Genomic DNA, 15,616 nt, shown 5'->3' with positions numbered 1-15,616 from the left:
TTCTATCTTTTTCTTCCTTTGCTTGCTTAAGAATATGAATCACTCTTAAAACAAAAAACCAAACCAAAAAAATGTACAGCACCTTACAAGTGTTTTAGCACACCTTTATAGCACACAGTTTTAAAAAATTACGCTTCCAGAGAGTTTGTGCACTGAAAACCCTTTTTGCATCTCTTAACTAAGCCTGTGGGTCCCAGGCCATCACACAGACACAGACAAGACAGAGAGCCCCAGCCCCAGCCAGCAATGTAAATGCAAGTATACACTATTCAGCAACTTTTCAAAAATTAAACACTTAACCAGACTCTTACCCACTTCACGTAGCACAAGATAATCTAATCTATAATAATACTGTGACAAACTGAACCAATAAGTATATCTTCAATCTCTGCACAGCCACATTTGAAGAAATGTCATTGTGGGCACAGTAGGAGCAACGTGTAATAAATGTTTCATTGGCTCCCACAGGTAATATTTTTGCCAAGGCAGCTGGAGAAACTGTGCAAGTTTACTGGCCCACATATTCAAGCTCAGCATCTATTTGGGGAAAACAGATGAGGACTGTATACAAATTTATATCATAAAGTAATAAAAAGCCTTAATCACAGTGACATATTTAGCTCAGACAGTATTAGTCTATTATTGTTGTTATTACTAATAGTAACACTAATATTACAACAGCCAAAGCATGGGAAGTTTCAAAGTTTTATATATAGGAAAAAAAACTCTTGCCTAGAAGCATGATTGGGGGTAAGAATTTACCAGGGATGGGAATCCCTGTCATTGCATTCATTCAGAATTAATTCCAAAGCTTTCTTTTATGACAGACATTTTTCCAAGTGCAGTAGATCAGGATGTGCATACCACTGCGATGAAAGAAGATAGTAAAAGACAGTATATCCTCTTAGAGTCAGCATCTAACTTTAATGTTGGCCTCAGGATGAGTTGAGCTGGCTTTTCTTTGCCCAAAGTACTGAAGATCATTACTTCCAATTACTCCAAAAGTTGAAGCAATCTCCAGAAAGCACAAGACTTCTGAAAAATCAGGCTACTTAATTGCCACCCATTGTTCTCATGCATCTCTTTCACCATCCTCACCTACAAGGGATATTTGATGGAGGGATAAGCATCCATGACACCATCCTGCCATCAGCCTTGTGTTTCCTAAGGTGCCCCCCTTAGAAATGGGATCTCCCTTCAGGAGAGAAGGGATCAGGCTTTTTCCTGGCCCGAGTTAGATCAACTGAACGTGTACTTGTGAATCACTCATTGTCAGTGCCAGTGTAGGAAGGAAAAAGTGCAGATACCAACTCCTCCAGGAGGCCAGCAGCATATGATTTTGTTGATGTCTTTCATCTTCACCAAGAAATGGAAACCAGAGCTGGAGCTGAAACCCTACTGTTTCTGCTGTGGACCTTTCATAGAACCCAGTGCCGTGTTCATTCCCAGAGCATCACACAGTCTGTGAGAGCACACACTGTGAAGATGCTTGAGGAGCCAGAAGACCGTGGAATATTCTCCCACTTGCTCTTCTACATGGATGAAAGACCATATACTCAAAATGATGTTTCAGCCCTTCGTTGTAGACACCTAACTCTAGCATTTATCTTAAAAAATGTATCCATGGATCCCAGTAGCCAAAGAAAGAAAACATGTATTGAACAACATTCACCCTTTCATCTTCAATGCACATATAAATAAGAATGATCTGTAACAAGATTGGACTATTTCTGTTTGTCTTGTTGTTGTATGAAAAATATTAATAAGGTAGGTATTGAGTTATAGTGTTCCCTTTTCCTACATTAGTAATTCTGATTGAAAGCAATATGGACAGCTTATACTGTCCCTGGGCAAATATTAAATAAACAAAAGGCTCAAATACAATAAGCATTAATATTTCATGAAGTTGGGAAGAGCATCAAGAAAGCTTTTCTTGGTCACTTTACCTAGCACTCTCCCTGTGGGATTGAAAAGAGCATTAATGAGAAGCAGAAAGAAATATCTCAAGCAGCAAAAGTACACACCGAGTATGAAAATGAACTCCTTTTTGGATTTCTCTGAGGAGCAGGGCTGTGCAAGAGACAATATTTCAGATGTCTTAGCAGGATATTTTGAAAATTCAGGCAGCCAAGTTCTGTTTTGTTTGTTATTTTATTTACTGTTGCCCACAGAACTTTCCAAAATCCTGCTCCATCAAAATACTTTACAAATGCTGTTTCAGGATGGTGACAGCTACTCAATATGGGATAATTTGGGCCAGTGGATAGCTCTGAAAATTGTGGCAACCCCAAAGCACTGTGAAGTACCCGCAACAGTTTAACCATCACCTGAAGAGGTGCGGGAAGTCCCTTCTGCTTTCACTGTAGGCTGGAAGGGATCCAGCCTCAGGATCCCTGGAAGGAAACACCTCAGGAGTGGGCTGGACCTTCTCAAGCCAGTGGACTTATGGTCACTGGTGCCCATGTAGTTCTGTATTTGAAACCCACAATGGGAAGTGAGGAAACTTTGCCACCAGTGCCAGGGGAAGCACAGACCCAGCTGACTATGCAAGCATGGGTGTTAGGGCTGCAGAGCAAGAGGCTTTGGGATGTGCAACATGGCTGGGGTGCACACGGTCTTAATGTGTGTCACCTCACACAGGATTCGTTTTTCTTGGTCTTAGGCTATTACAGCACCGACATCTTCATCTGAGCTGGTTGTCTAACTCCACAGTCAAGGAGAAATAGGTGCTCCTGGGGCATAATTCATCTCCTCCTCAAATAGGTGTCTGAAATAGAACAGATGAATCATTCTCTAGAAGCACCTCCAGACTTTTCGCTATCTCCACAGTCATAAAGGAGGCCAGACAACCAGATCAGATGTAGACTTCTGCTTTGTGGGCTTATAAAATTAAGTGAGACAAGTGTCACCTTTTGTGACTGAATTGCATTAGGCTTGTATATGATTCAATGCACCAAAGAATACAATCACCTTCATGTAAAATGAAGGACACCATAAACTATAATTTTCATCAGCCTACATTTTATTGAGCTGAGCCACAAATAGTTCCAAGTCTATTTACAAGGAAAATGCCAAATACTCTTCCTGAAAACATCACAGGATAATGTATGATTTCTTGGAGCACTACTTTATGCCTCCTCTGGCATTTGTAGTTTCACAAAGCATGCATTGGTCTCTAATTGCAGTTTCTAATGCCCCAGCTTAGACCTCTACTATTCAGAGTTCATGTGCTCTGTAGCCAGTTTATTTCTTTTTCTTTCTGAAAATCAGTCCTTTAACAGATGTGGAGGGTTTATTCTGGCCATGGCCATTTATGATTATAATAAAATCAGAGTTTTATGGTGACCCTATCTTCTTTAACTATGTGTACTCTCTACACATCTTCCTGACTTCTAGAACACAAAATGTGCTTCATGCTCTAAACAGTAGTTGATGACTACTGCTCTATTCCAGTAGTGTGCCATGCCATAAAAATATCTTCAGTCTGCAGCAGCAATGATATTCTGTAGTGCTCTTTTATTTTAATTCAGTTCAGCATTGCACAGTGATTCTGTTCCAGGAAAAGGAGGAGTTGGCAATCAATATGTTTAGACTATCTGTAGACTTTACCCTGAATTAATTACCAATTAACTCAATGTACTTAGCACACTTGTAAAACCCACAATGGACATGCTACATATTTATTTATGGTTACAGACTTCTGTTTCTTACCCAAAGCTGATCTTCTAATCTTTAAGTAAAAAACCATTTTTTTATAGTTTTGAGGAAATGCAAAATGGTGGCCATAGTAGCCCTTATTAAATGTGTTAAATAGTGTCTGCTAATTGGTTATTAATAATGCAGAGCACTAAAAATCTACAGTAGATGTATCTGCTCTGACTTCTCTGCCAAAATCACTTTTTCATTAATCATCAAACAGCATTGTGATTAGCTCCAGACACTGCTCTTCAACCAAGACCACAGCATGGAATTATAGAGCTCTTGTTCTTGTGCATCAGGGAATTTAAGTGGCAGAGACGAGAAGTTCACAGTGCTCCAGTGGCTGGAGGTACCTGCAGTAAGTCCTATAAACTCCATACACATCCCAGATTTCCTGTATTTTCTGGGGCTTCCTTGAGCACATAAAAACAAAGAGCATTCAAAGACTACTGTGAAGCAAAATGGACAGACTTCCAAAAATAAAATTAAGATGCTCTGACATAACATAGCAATTCACAGAACTTACAGATAATTCAAAAAGTGATTTCAAGAACATGTTTCCCACTTGCTACTCACATATATCAGCATCCAGTGAAGACTTTGTGTTCACCTTTCACCACAGAAACACTTTCAAATGAATTCAATTTCCTCTGCATTTTGTACTAGAAATAGAGTTTCACTTAGAACAGAGTAGCAGGTAAGCTTTAATATACTCATTATGCCGTAACTTGTCCTTTCCTTGATTTTAGTATTTTAAATTCACGGTGTCTTGTAAGAACACCTTACCCAAGGAAAGAAAGAAATTTTAGAGAAAGTATCTGAAAAGAAAATAAATGAGTTTAATTAAATAGCCATTTGCAGGTCTTTGTGGTTTATATTTGAGGAGCTGATTCTTTCCTAAGCAGTAAAAGTGCACGTTGTTACATTAATTTAACTAATAGGCATTAGTTATGACAGCCTGCCTGGTAAAGGTTCTGAGCCAGTGTCGTTTCTATAGATTTATACACTTGGAAACGTGCACTTTAAATGAGAATCTTGCCGGTGTCAAAATTAAATTCAACTGAATTAAATCATGTGCCTGATCACAAAGACCTAAGATTCTTTTCAGAATCAGGTCCAAATTATAATCGTAACTCTAGCCCCACTACTGAAGAAAATTAAAAGGCAGTTCCAACTTCATTAAACTCTACTGAAGTTGCCGACTGTATAAACACAGGCCTCAATCCTTAGCTGAGCAAAGTGGCTGGTACTGGAGCACTTCCAGGACAATTAATGCTGCAGTCACAACCTGAAAAGCTCCCACAGCCATGATGTCCTGTGGAGAATGGCTCCTCCAGGGACCCCTCATCGTGAGGTCAAATGCTCATGAGATGAGCATCCAAGACTAAACTTAGGTCCACCTAGTCCTCACTCCCAGAGGACCTGCTAGTTTGAGACCCAAAAGGATCTAATAGTGAAGTGCTCTTGGGATTTGTCTTTCAATGTTGACACACAGATGCCTTGACGGGTTGGTGTCTACCTCGTCTGAAGTACTATAGTCAATCATAGTCAGTCACGTCTTGCCTCAGAGCACACCAGTCAGAGCAGCTTTCACAGAAAGCAAAGTGGTGGCTCTGCCAGCTTTAATCCAGTAGTCTGGTGGTTTACAGCATTTAAGTGTGGCACAGTCATGGTGAATATACAATGGGAGCTAGGAAGGGCTTTTCCTCAAAGAGGCAACATGCTACTACTAACTCATTGATGGAGTAAGGTTTGGAGAAAGACAGGATCCATCCTGCTGAATTGGACTCCTGTAGGAATTAGGAGCTGAAAAATGGTGTCTCTCAAAGATATTTCCTTTTGTATTTATGTAGCTCCCACTTGTGCTGGCTGAGAGCAGCCCACCTGCTATTTTCATATCCATGCCAAAGCCTCTTACCCTACCTAAACCTATTAGAAGCATCATTGCATGAGCAAGCAAAGGCAACATCTATAAGACAATGTATACTGGGAGCTTTCCCAGCAAGCAGCCTCTCTCAGCTATACCACACAGAATCTCAGACCCTCCTATAGACAAGCAAATGCCCCAAGAACTGTAAACAGAATTGTAGAATCACAGAATCACAGAATCGTCCAGCTTGGAAGAGACCTTCCAGATCATCTAGTCCAACCTGTCCCAATCATAATCAACCCTAAACCATATCCCCTAGTGCCACATCCAGACACCTCTTGAACACTTCCAGAGATGGTGACTCCACCACCTCCCTGGGCAACTTATTCCAATGCTTGACCACTCTTTCAGGGAAAAAAAATTTTACGATATCTAATCTGAACCTCTCCTAGCACAACATAAGACTATTTCCTCTCATCCTTTCACCTGAGACATGGCTGAAGAGATCAACCCCCACCTTGCCACAATCTCCTTTCAGGTAGGTGTAGAGAACAGTGAGGTCCTCCCTGAGTCTCCTTTTCTCCAGACTAAAGAACCCCAGCTCCCTCAGCCACCCCTCACAGGACATGTTTTCCAGACCCTTCATCAGCTTCGTTGCCCTTCTCTGGGCACACTTCAGCACCTCCACATCCTTTTTGAAGTGAGGGGCCCAGAACTGAGCACAGTACTTGAGATGCAGCCTCACCGGTGCTGAGTACAGCAGGACAACCACTGCCCTGGCCCTGCTGGCCAAACTACTTTTGATACAGGCCAGGATGCCATTGGCCTTCTTACACTCCTGGTCACACTGCTGCCTCATATCCAGCTGGCTGTCAACCAACATCCCCAGGTCCCTTTCTGCTGGGCAGCTCTAAAGCCTCCCTTCCCCAAGCCTGGAATGTTGCATGGTGTTGTTGCGATCCAAATGCAGGACCCAGCACTTTATTTAACCTCATGCAGTTCTTCTCAGTCCATCAATCCAATGTCAAGATCCCTCTGCAGACCCCTTCTACCCTCCAATACATCCATACTCCCACCTAACTTGGTGTCACCTGTGAACTTACTGAGGGTGCACTCAATCCCCTCATCCAAATCATTAATAAAGAAGTTAAGCAGAACCAGCCCCAACACTGAGCCCTGGAGAACTCCACTTGTGACTGGCCACCAGCTGGATGTAACTCCATTCCCCACCACTCTTGGGCCCAGCCTTACAGTCAGTTTTTTACTCAGCAAAGAGTACACCTGTCCAAGTCACGATCAGCCAGTTTCTCCAGGAGAATGCTGTAGGAAACAATTTACTAAAGTCTAGATAGAAAATATCCACAGCTTTTCCCTCATCCACCAAGTGGGTCACCTTGTCATAGAAGAGATCAGGTTGGTCATGCAGGAGCTGCCTTTCATAAACCCATGTTGGCTGAGCCTGATCCCCTGGTTGTCCTTCATGTGTGATGGCACTGAGGATGATCTGCTCCTTGAGAATGTCTGGCAGAAGTCATAACACAAACCTACTAGACTCACAAAATCAAAAAGCAAGCACCATTTTGTTATACACATTGCAAATGTAGGCTTAGGCAGGCTCCATATCTGTCAAACTCTTGTCAGTCAGAAATGGGACGATGGTAAGAAAATTTGGGGTGTCATTATTGATCATAATTGACCTCAAGCCTTCAATCAATATGGCATCTGTTAAGTGGGGAATGGAAGGTCCTAAGCACATGAATGCCAAAGTTACACCACATAGCATCAATTCATTTGTGCTTATCTTTGCTGGCCAGACCGAACACAGTCCTGCAGCAACCATGGACTTGTAAGAAATGGTGTCAGAAACTAACATGAGTGAGATGAGGGTTTACACTTGGGTGAAAAGAAATTGTATCACATGCATCTCTGCCTTAAAGATATGTGGCTCGTGTCAGGGTGAGATTTAGGGAATCTCTCGTCATACAGCTGGACCACAGACATCATAGCCAATCTACAAACCTGTCAAGTATCTGTCATTAATAGTGATCAAGGAAACAGCCCTGACCTTCCCCTTTGATGTCACAACACTGAAAAAAAGTGGACACAAACAAAGGAAAATACAATGCAAAAATCCCCAGACATCACTGATCTAGAAGGGCCCCTCTCCTTCCACCCACAAGGGCTGTTGGGACTGGTGGCAGTAGATTTGCTGTGTTGGTGATAGACCACCCTCTACCAACACACAGCTACCCTGGGAGAGGGAACGTGCAGCTATTGCAGATATAATTCTGAGAGATATTCAAAATGTGCCAGAGACCAAACTTTCACCCAGCTTTCTCCAACTTCCCAAACCCTGCATAACTCATCACTCCCAAGGATCATCTCACTGTTTTTTCACTCGTCTTCCTTCCCTGCACAGAAAGCAAAATATCCAACAGATATCTGCTACAATCAGGAGCCAGCTTTGTGCAGCGACCTTTTGTCAGTCAGTCTCAGAAGTCTCCTTGAAGGCTGGTTTATTGGCTGCCTATGAGAAGGCTGAGGTGGAGTGAGTTTTTCCCTCTTCTTTGTATTTTCTTTTAAAGAGTTTTTCTGTCAAAGTGATGCTCAAAGGAATGCCTACTGCTCCATGCAATGTTCTCTATGGGAAGGGGAGAATATTACAGTTTAACATTCTGTAGAAAAATGTCAATTATTTTAACAGAAAAACATCAATTATTTTAACAGGATGCAACTTGTACTACTGTGCTTCCCAAACACATGCAACAAATACATATAGCACACCTTTATTTGGAAATTAAGTCTGATATTCCAGTTTTCCCAGATGTTGAGGGTTTCCTCATCCATTTTAGTGCAACCAAGGCATGTCAAGGTATCCTGTCTCACTTTTAGTTTTTCTGGATAACACTGTTTTCCCTGGCAACACTTCCGCACACATCTGCATTCAAAACAAGATCATCTGTGCCCTTCTTTGGGGAAGGGATGGGGTGGAGGGAATGAGGGGTGATACAATAGCTGTCCTGCCATCACTCAGCAGGGTAACACAAACAAAATCAGCAACCCACTTAATTCTCTGAAAAGAAAAAGCATATTCCTCTGGCAGAGCACCTTATAAGTACTATCCAGCAGGGATCTCTCCCATCTGTGCACACTAAAGGGCCACAGTTTGAATACCAGAAGTATTACAATGGTGATTGAGTGACTTAAAAGCTCTCTACGTGTGTGGTACAAGTCAGGATCAAGCCACAGAAGTACCTGCAGTGACTTGCTAAACTGATATGGGCTTCTTAGGCAACCCTTGACAACAAGCTGCATTGTCCATGGAGGAAGTAGGAGCAGCCACAAAGGGTAGCCACAGGCTTCACACCTTTGCCCAAAAATTCCTTACCTGAGGTAACTCCCACAGCATCCAAAACAGTCTTGTCATTTCCACCAGGACACTCGTAAAAAGGTAAAACCTCTGTTACTCCTGCCAAAAGTAACTGAGCCATCCTTCAAGCTTCCTTGTTCACTAATGAGTGATCATTAATCAGTGGGTATTTTCTAAGCACAGTTTAGGATTTTAATAAATTCCAGATAAATAATTAAAAAGGCCATAATCAAGCAAATGTGTTCCTTGATTTGAGATCACTGCAGCAGGAAGGCTCAGAGCCAGATAAACAGAGTGCTGTAGTTCCCAGCCTTTCCCGTGTTCCTGCACATTTCCCCACTGGTTGCTCATAGGGAGGAAGGCAGACTCACGTTTTCACATCTCTGTTGCCATAGAAGAAATCTGACTTTTTATTGCTCCTCCAGAGGGAGAATGAAAATGAGGGTGGAGGAGTTCCTCATCCACTTTAGGACAGTGCAAGAGATCCCCTTAGAGGAAGGAAGCCACAGGAGGGACATGATTAGATTAAATACACTAAGTACATATATTTTTTGAAACTCAAATAAAACAGTCCCTTCCTTTTCTACCTCAACTTTCAGTTACTTTTTTCTCTCCCGGTTACCTCCTGCCTGCTCCAGCTTGACCCAGAAGTCCCTACTCTTCAAGGAGGGGGCAGTACAGCAAACCCAGTACTAATTTGCTCCCTGTCCTGTCTCTCCCACCATGGCTTACTTTATGGACAAACAGGCTGTAGGCAGAAACGGAGCATAATTTCAATGACCCACTACAAGTGCACAGGGAAAAACCCTAAGAAATGTGCAATCCAACTTGAGACAAAACATAACCATCATGCTGCCAAGCCTAGGAAGGTAATGGCAGTAACATTGCCCAATCACAACAGTTGGCTGCTGCATGGGCTGATGGCATTATAAATGCACACTAGGAAAAAACATCAAGCTGAGATGAAACCATCTGGACCCAGTTAGGCAACAGCAGCTGGCTGGGGAGCGTGGAGGATGGTTTGAAGGGGAATAATGCAATCACGGGTTCCTTTCTGGATGGCAAGTCTCTAAACCACTCTACCCACTCTTCCCAGCAGGAGTCAGTGCCAGTCTATCATACCCAGGGCAAAGTGCAGTTGAAGAAGCAATCTTGTCCTGTGCAAGCTACACCTTGTCTAGGAAATAAGATGATAATGACTGGATCTATCAAATCAATGGGAGAAGGGAAGCACAGGCAAGAGGGTGACAAAAAATGCTGTAGCAGAGGCAGTCACCACTCAGCCAGTGCCCTAGAAACACCGCCGGCATAATGATGGGGCTTCACAGCTTTGAGTACTTACAATCTGCTGGGTCTTTAGTGTTCCCAAAATCTAAAATGAGCTTTCTCCTTGTTGTGGAACTCACTGCCCTCAACATAGTTGAGTGCATACAAGCCTGTCCAGAGAAGAACTGGATTTGTCAGTGTCCACTTCTACTGGAGTTTTGACACAGTATCAGCCAAGTCACTTAAACTGAGTTGCATTCTCCCTTAATAGTGTTTTTTTCACCCCTTGCTGGTGTGACATGATATGCCCTGGCCTGACATATGCAAGTGTCACAGTTGAAACCAGAGGCAGTGATTCACAGAGTAGGTGTTCATAACAGTCATGCATTTGCCACACTGAATTCATGGAGATCTGTGATTTCACAGAATCACAGAATCAGCTAGGTTGGAAAAGACCTCTGAGACCACTGAGTTCAACCTTTGACCTTCCACCTCATCTATTGGACCATGGCACTAAGTGCCACATCCAGTCTCTTCTGCCGCCAGACTCTGACTCTCTCCTTACACTTAAGCCTGTCTGATCATCAGGCCCAGTCTTACTAGGTGTCATGGTCCCACTGAATTTCAACCCTCCTTTCAGCCTTCTATCCCCTGCCCTATCCCATCCCTCCTTTCCCATCTGCCATACCCCCATGCAGCCCAGGCCCTGATGGGAGCCCTCCTCAAACCCCTTTCCCAAATTCTGTGCCCTCCTGAGCCCCACCAAAGCCCCATGCCCACCCAAAGCCTCACTGAAGTCCCTCTCCTTGCCTGGTGAGTCTGTGTCTTCTCTTCCTCAATGGACATTCCCAGTACCTGACACAGCTCAAGCTACAGTTTTTCAGCCTCTGAATGTTGGGGTTCTTTTAACCTTTTCTTTTTGCTGAGTTGCTCAGGGCCTTTTTCCCTTCCCTTTTCTTCCTCCTTCTTCTGCTCCCATTCTCTTTCCCTTTCCCCTTGCTAGCTTTAATTGTCTTCAGACTCAAAACAAAGACAGCTCCTTTTGCGCTCCCTGGACAAAGCACTGGGAGATGCCCCCTGTCCCTGTCATGCCCCGGGATCCTTTCTACACCCTCCTTTAGGGGAGCTGTGGCTTCAAAGCAGCCTTTCATACCAGACTATGTATTCAGTTGCACAAACTTCCTTTGTTTACTGTAAGAAATCTTATCTATCAACTGATGTGCATGTCCATTTACAAATTACTCAGTCCAACACCACAATTAGTTGCAGTAGAAAATGAAGAAAAACTTAAGAAGTGTAAAATTGCATTCCTATTTTTTAAACAAAACTGATTGGTTCACAAAATTTCATGGTCAGCCTGAAAGAGTTTCCTTTAATGCATGTTGCCAAAAGGAAAAGTAAATATATTTTGGGTTAGACCACAAAAACTTCTCCATGTTTTGGGGGTTGGTTACAAAAGCAAAAATGTCATTAGCATTGTTCCAATGAAATGCATCTTTTCAAAGTCATACAAGTTAACATTTGCTTCAGATACGTGGGTGGAGAACTTGTTTTTAAGTATTATCTAGTGTGCAAAAAGCTACATCTACATTTTATTCCATGTAGTAGTTACAATGAAATCAGTCCAAAATATATCACTTGTATAGTATGTCTTTATGTATGACTCTCCCCTTACTATATATCCCATCAAGCCTGCAAAATCTTTGAAATGGATTTTGAAAATGCATAAGTCTCAGAAAAGAACCGCAAAAATTATTCCAGTGCTGGAGATAACACTGTGCCACAAGGCATTTCAAAAATTGCCAGGAAGAAGACTCAGACATCACTGGATTACAGTATCTAAGGACCTCTGGGGGAAGCTTTTCCAGGTGGGAGGGGACTGTTTAATCCACCAGAGAAAAGCATGTCAAGAAACAATGGCTGGAAGCTGAGGCTGATCGGGAATTAGGGACATGGTTTTAATAGTAAAAATATTAACCAGTGGAATAAGTGGTGGGAGATGTTATTGGATTCTAGAGGTCTTAAAATCAAAACTGGATGCTTTTCTGGAGACATGATTTATCAACCACACATTACTGGGATCACTACAGCGGTATCAAGGTGAGATACATAGACCTGTAAATCCCAGTCATTTTAGCAGATTATGTCAAGATCCCTCCTAAATACATAACATTAATGTATTTCTTCTGCCTCAGAATTGAAAACACTGTGGATAGACTTAGTTTCCCAGGACGTGCGTACCTATGTTGAGACATGTCAAGGATTACAAGATATCCCACACTTTATAAAACAAGCCTTGGGATGTCTAATACCTACAGGTGGTCTGAGCAGCAGCTTTACACCTTGAGCAGCAGAACCGTATCCTGATATCATACTGAGAGACAAGTATTTCACTCTCTCTGATCAGGATATCATTGACTGAATTCCTTGTGTAATTTACTGCAGCACCAGAGGTATTCATGGAACAGTTTGATCCAGTAGCACACCAATTATATCAGGTATCTGACTACCTCGTTAGATCTTGGTGGAATCATGGACAAGGTGCAATGGAATTTGCTTTATCCTTTTTATCATTCCATCCATATTTCAGGAAATAGAGATATTCCCTTCCTTAGTAGAGAATAGAAAGAAAAGAAATACTGGGAGGAAAATCCTGGGATTTTTCATCATCATTCATAGTTTTGTAACTCCTTTGCACTCCATCAGGACTGTCAGCTGCACACCTCACCAAACCCATGGATTTGGCACTTCCACATCAACTCTGTCATTAGGTAAGGCCACCCATCCAGCATAACTCCACATCAGCTGGCAGACCCTTTTCCATTTGGCCTTCCAGCCCAAAGTTCAGGGGAAGAGAGCTGGCTGACATCTCTGAAGTGGATACGAGGAGAGAACTCCACCTCCAAGGACTTTCTGCCCCAAACAGCCTCTGTTCTAAGGAGTTAATAAAGGGGTTCGTGAAGTTAAAAAATATTGTTTGTATGTTTTATGCTGCCAGCTCTCCCTGATTGCTCCTGATGTGCAGTTCATAAATATTTACTCTCTTTTTTATTGGACAGATGAGTTACCACGCAAGTTGGTGTTACCATTTTTGTCAGTAATTCTATTTAAGAAAAAAAATGCTCATTGTTTTATTAAAGGATCATTAATTTAGCTGAAAATACGGTTTTCTACATGAGATATTCCCTTCTGTGATTCAGTAACACAGAAATAAACACTCTATAATTGTCCAGAGACAAACTGCCTTCTAGAAATGATCTTCCCCACAACATTTCATTCAGGCAGTCGGTAGTTTAATACTAAACCAATTAAAAGCAATATAGAGCTACATGAATAGGATATTAATTTCCTCACCAGAAGTGGAAATGAGTGGGTGCTTTGATTCCCACAGGGAAGGCAACTCCACCAACCAGCAGCATAATCTACAAAGGCTGCAGCACCAAATGAGGGATTCACTGTGCACAACTGGATCATTATACTGTGTGGATACTAATGCTACTGCCAAAACCTCATCCACTCTGCAGTAGCCCCAGGTTATATGGAGAAAATAAAGCAAGGTGATCTCCTTAAAAAAAAAAAAAAAAAAAAAAAAAAACAAACCAAACCAAAAATCAAACAAAATTAAAACAAACAAACAAAAAACCAAAACACACTTTCCCCTTGTAGGTTATGAGATTGGTATGAATGTGAACATTACTGTGCCAAAATCTCTCTTGCTTAAATTGTCTTTCCAAGTCAATTCTAAGTACAAAAGAAGCGCTTACATTGATCTGATCTGTTCAAACCCTTATTTCCAATTGCAAACAGTAGTGAAAAAGAACATTTCATACACTTTGAGCAACTTTTTTGATTGAGGATTAGCCACAGGAAACAATATTAGTTATCATTCTATGCACTAGGGCAGCATGTGATGCTGTCCATGTAGGGGTAGAAGCAAATTCAGCTGAAGTCAGCTGACAAAGTTCCTGCAGTCTCAAGTGGGACTGGACCATTTATGGATAAAAGCCAGCAGTACAGAAGCCATTTCCTATTTCCCACTTGTACCCCCAGTGTGGTGGTCCAGCCAAGAAGAGAAGTATATAGCAGCCTCATTGGCCCATCAGCCCTCCAGCAAATACACTGCTAAATACACATTGAATCATAGAATCATAGAATCATAGAATAGATTGGGTTGGAAAAGACCTCCAAGATCATCAAGTCCAACCCCTGATCCAACTCCAATTACTATATCATGGCACTAAGGCACTGAGAACTAAACTGACTTTAATTGACATGCAAAACAGATCTATAACAGATAAAGTATGAGGAAAGATACAAAATACAAGGTAAAAAAGTGAAGAAGCAACAATGATAATGGGAAACTTTGCCAGAGTTGTATAATGATAATTGGTTCTTTAAATGTTGCACATCCCAGGCAGCCAAGATTCCTATTTAGAGTTCTATATCAAAATTGAGCAGGACACCCAGAGAGAGGCTTTAATTTATTTTTAAGGTGCAATCAACTAGTCCTCATAGAACAATTTGTCTTATGTCACCAAATAAATAACACTTCAGGGCATTTAAGTTTCTTAAAACCACAGGAACAGCTCTCCCAAGTGTTCCTAGATGTCTGCACATTGCTACACTCATCTTCAGTATGTTCAATGGTTCCCAGTGAGGTTTTATGTAATTTTTATATTAATATTGTATGAAAGATGGTCAACACACATCGTCAACTTCAATATGACAACAATTTATTCTAGCATTAGACATTCCACCCAAGCAAGGTCAGATCAGATCAGGAGTTCAGGAGATTTGTCAAGGAAAAAGGAGAGATAAATACCACCTAGCCAAGGATCCTCAAGCTTCCCCAGCCCCATCATGTCCTGCTTTCCCTCAGAATTCACCACAAAAATCAGTTTTGCCATTGGCAGCAGTACATTACTTTGTTCCTCATGGATTAAACACTAATCTCAACTTTTGCCCTCAAACATCTAGAACTACCTCCCTCCTCCTGGTCAAAGTTCAGCACTTCAGCGTGAAAGGATGGTCAAAATGGCTTTCATTTCATCTGTCAATCTAAAACATCTTTCCTTTGGCTTATGGAAGATTCCTTGTCTTCATAGGTCCACCAATTGTTTCTTTCAATACCCAGAAAAGCAAAAAGGATCTTTATATCCCTCATAAGGCCAGCAAAACAGTTCAACACAAACATACAGTTCAACAATCAAACATACAAACCCATATTTTTTTCTGTCTTCAAATTGTCCAGTAGCATACCACAATATCTGCAGTGTGAGGTAGTCTCAATATCCCCTCTGGAGGATTTTTATCCCTTAGCTGATCAGCAAAATATATCTTGCCAGTTTTGAGCATGTTCAGCTAAAAGCATTTTGGTTTACAGAATAATAAAACTATATGTTTTTGTTCTG

The sequence above is a fragment of the Pipra filicauda genome, unplaced genomic scaffold (assembly GCF_003945595.2).
Source record: "Pipra filicauda isolate LSUMZ 115617 unplaced genomic scaffold, ASM394559v2 scaffold12_size5214236_pilon, whole genome shotgun sequence".
Classification (NCBI taxonomy): domain Eukaryota; kingdom Metazoa; phylum Chordata; class Aves; order Passeriformes; family Pipridae; genus Pipra; species Pipra filicauda.
Note: the sequence above shows the minus strand (reverse complement) of the source record.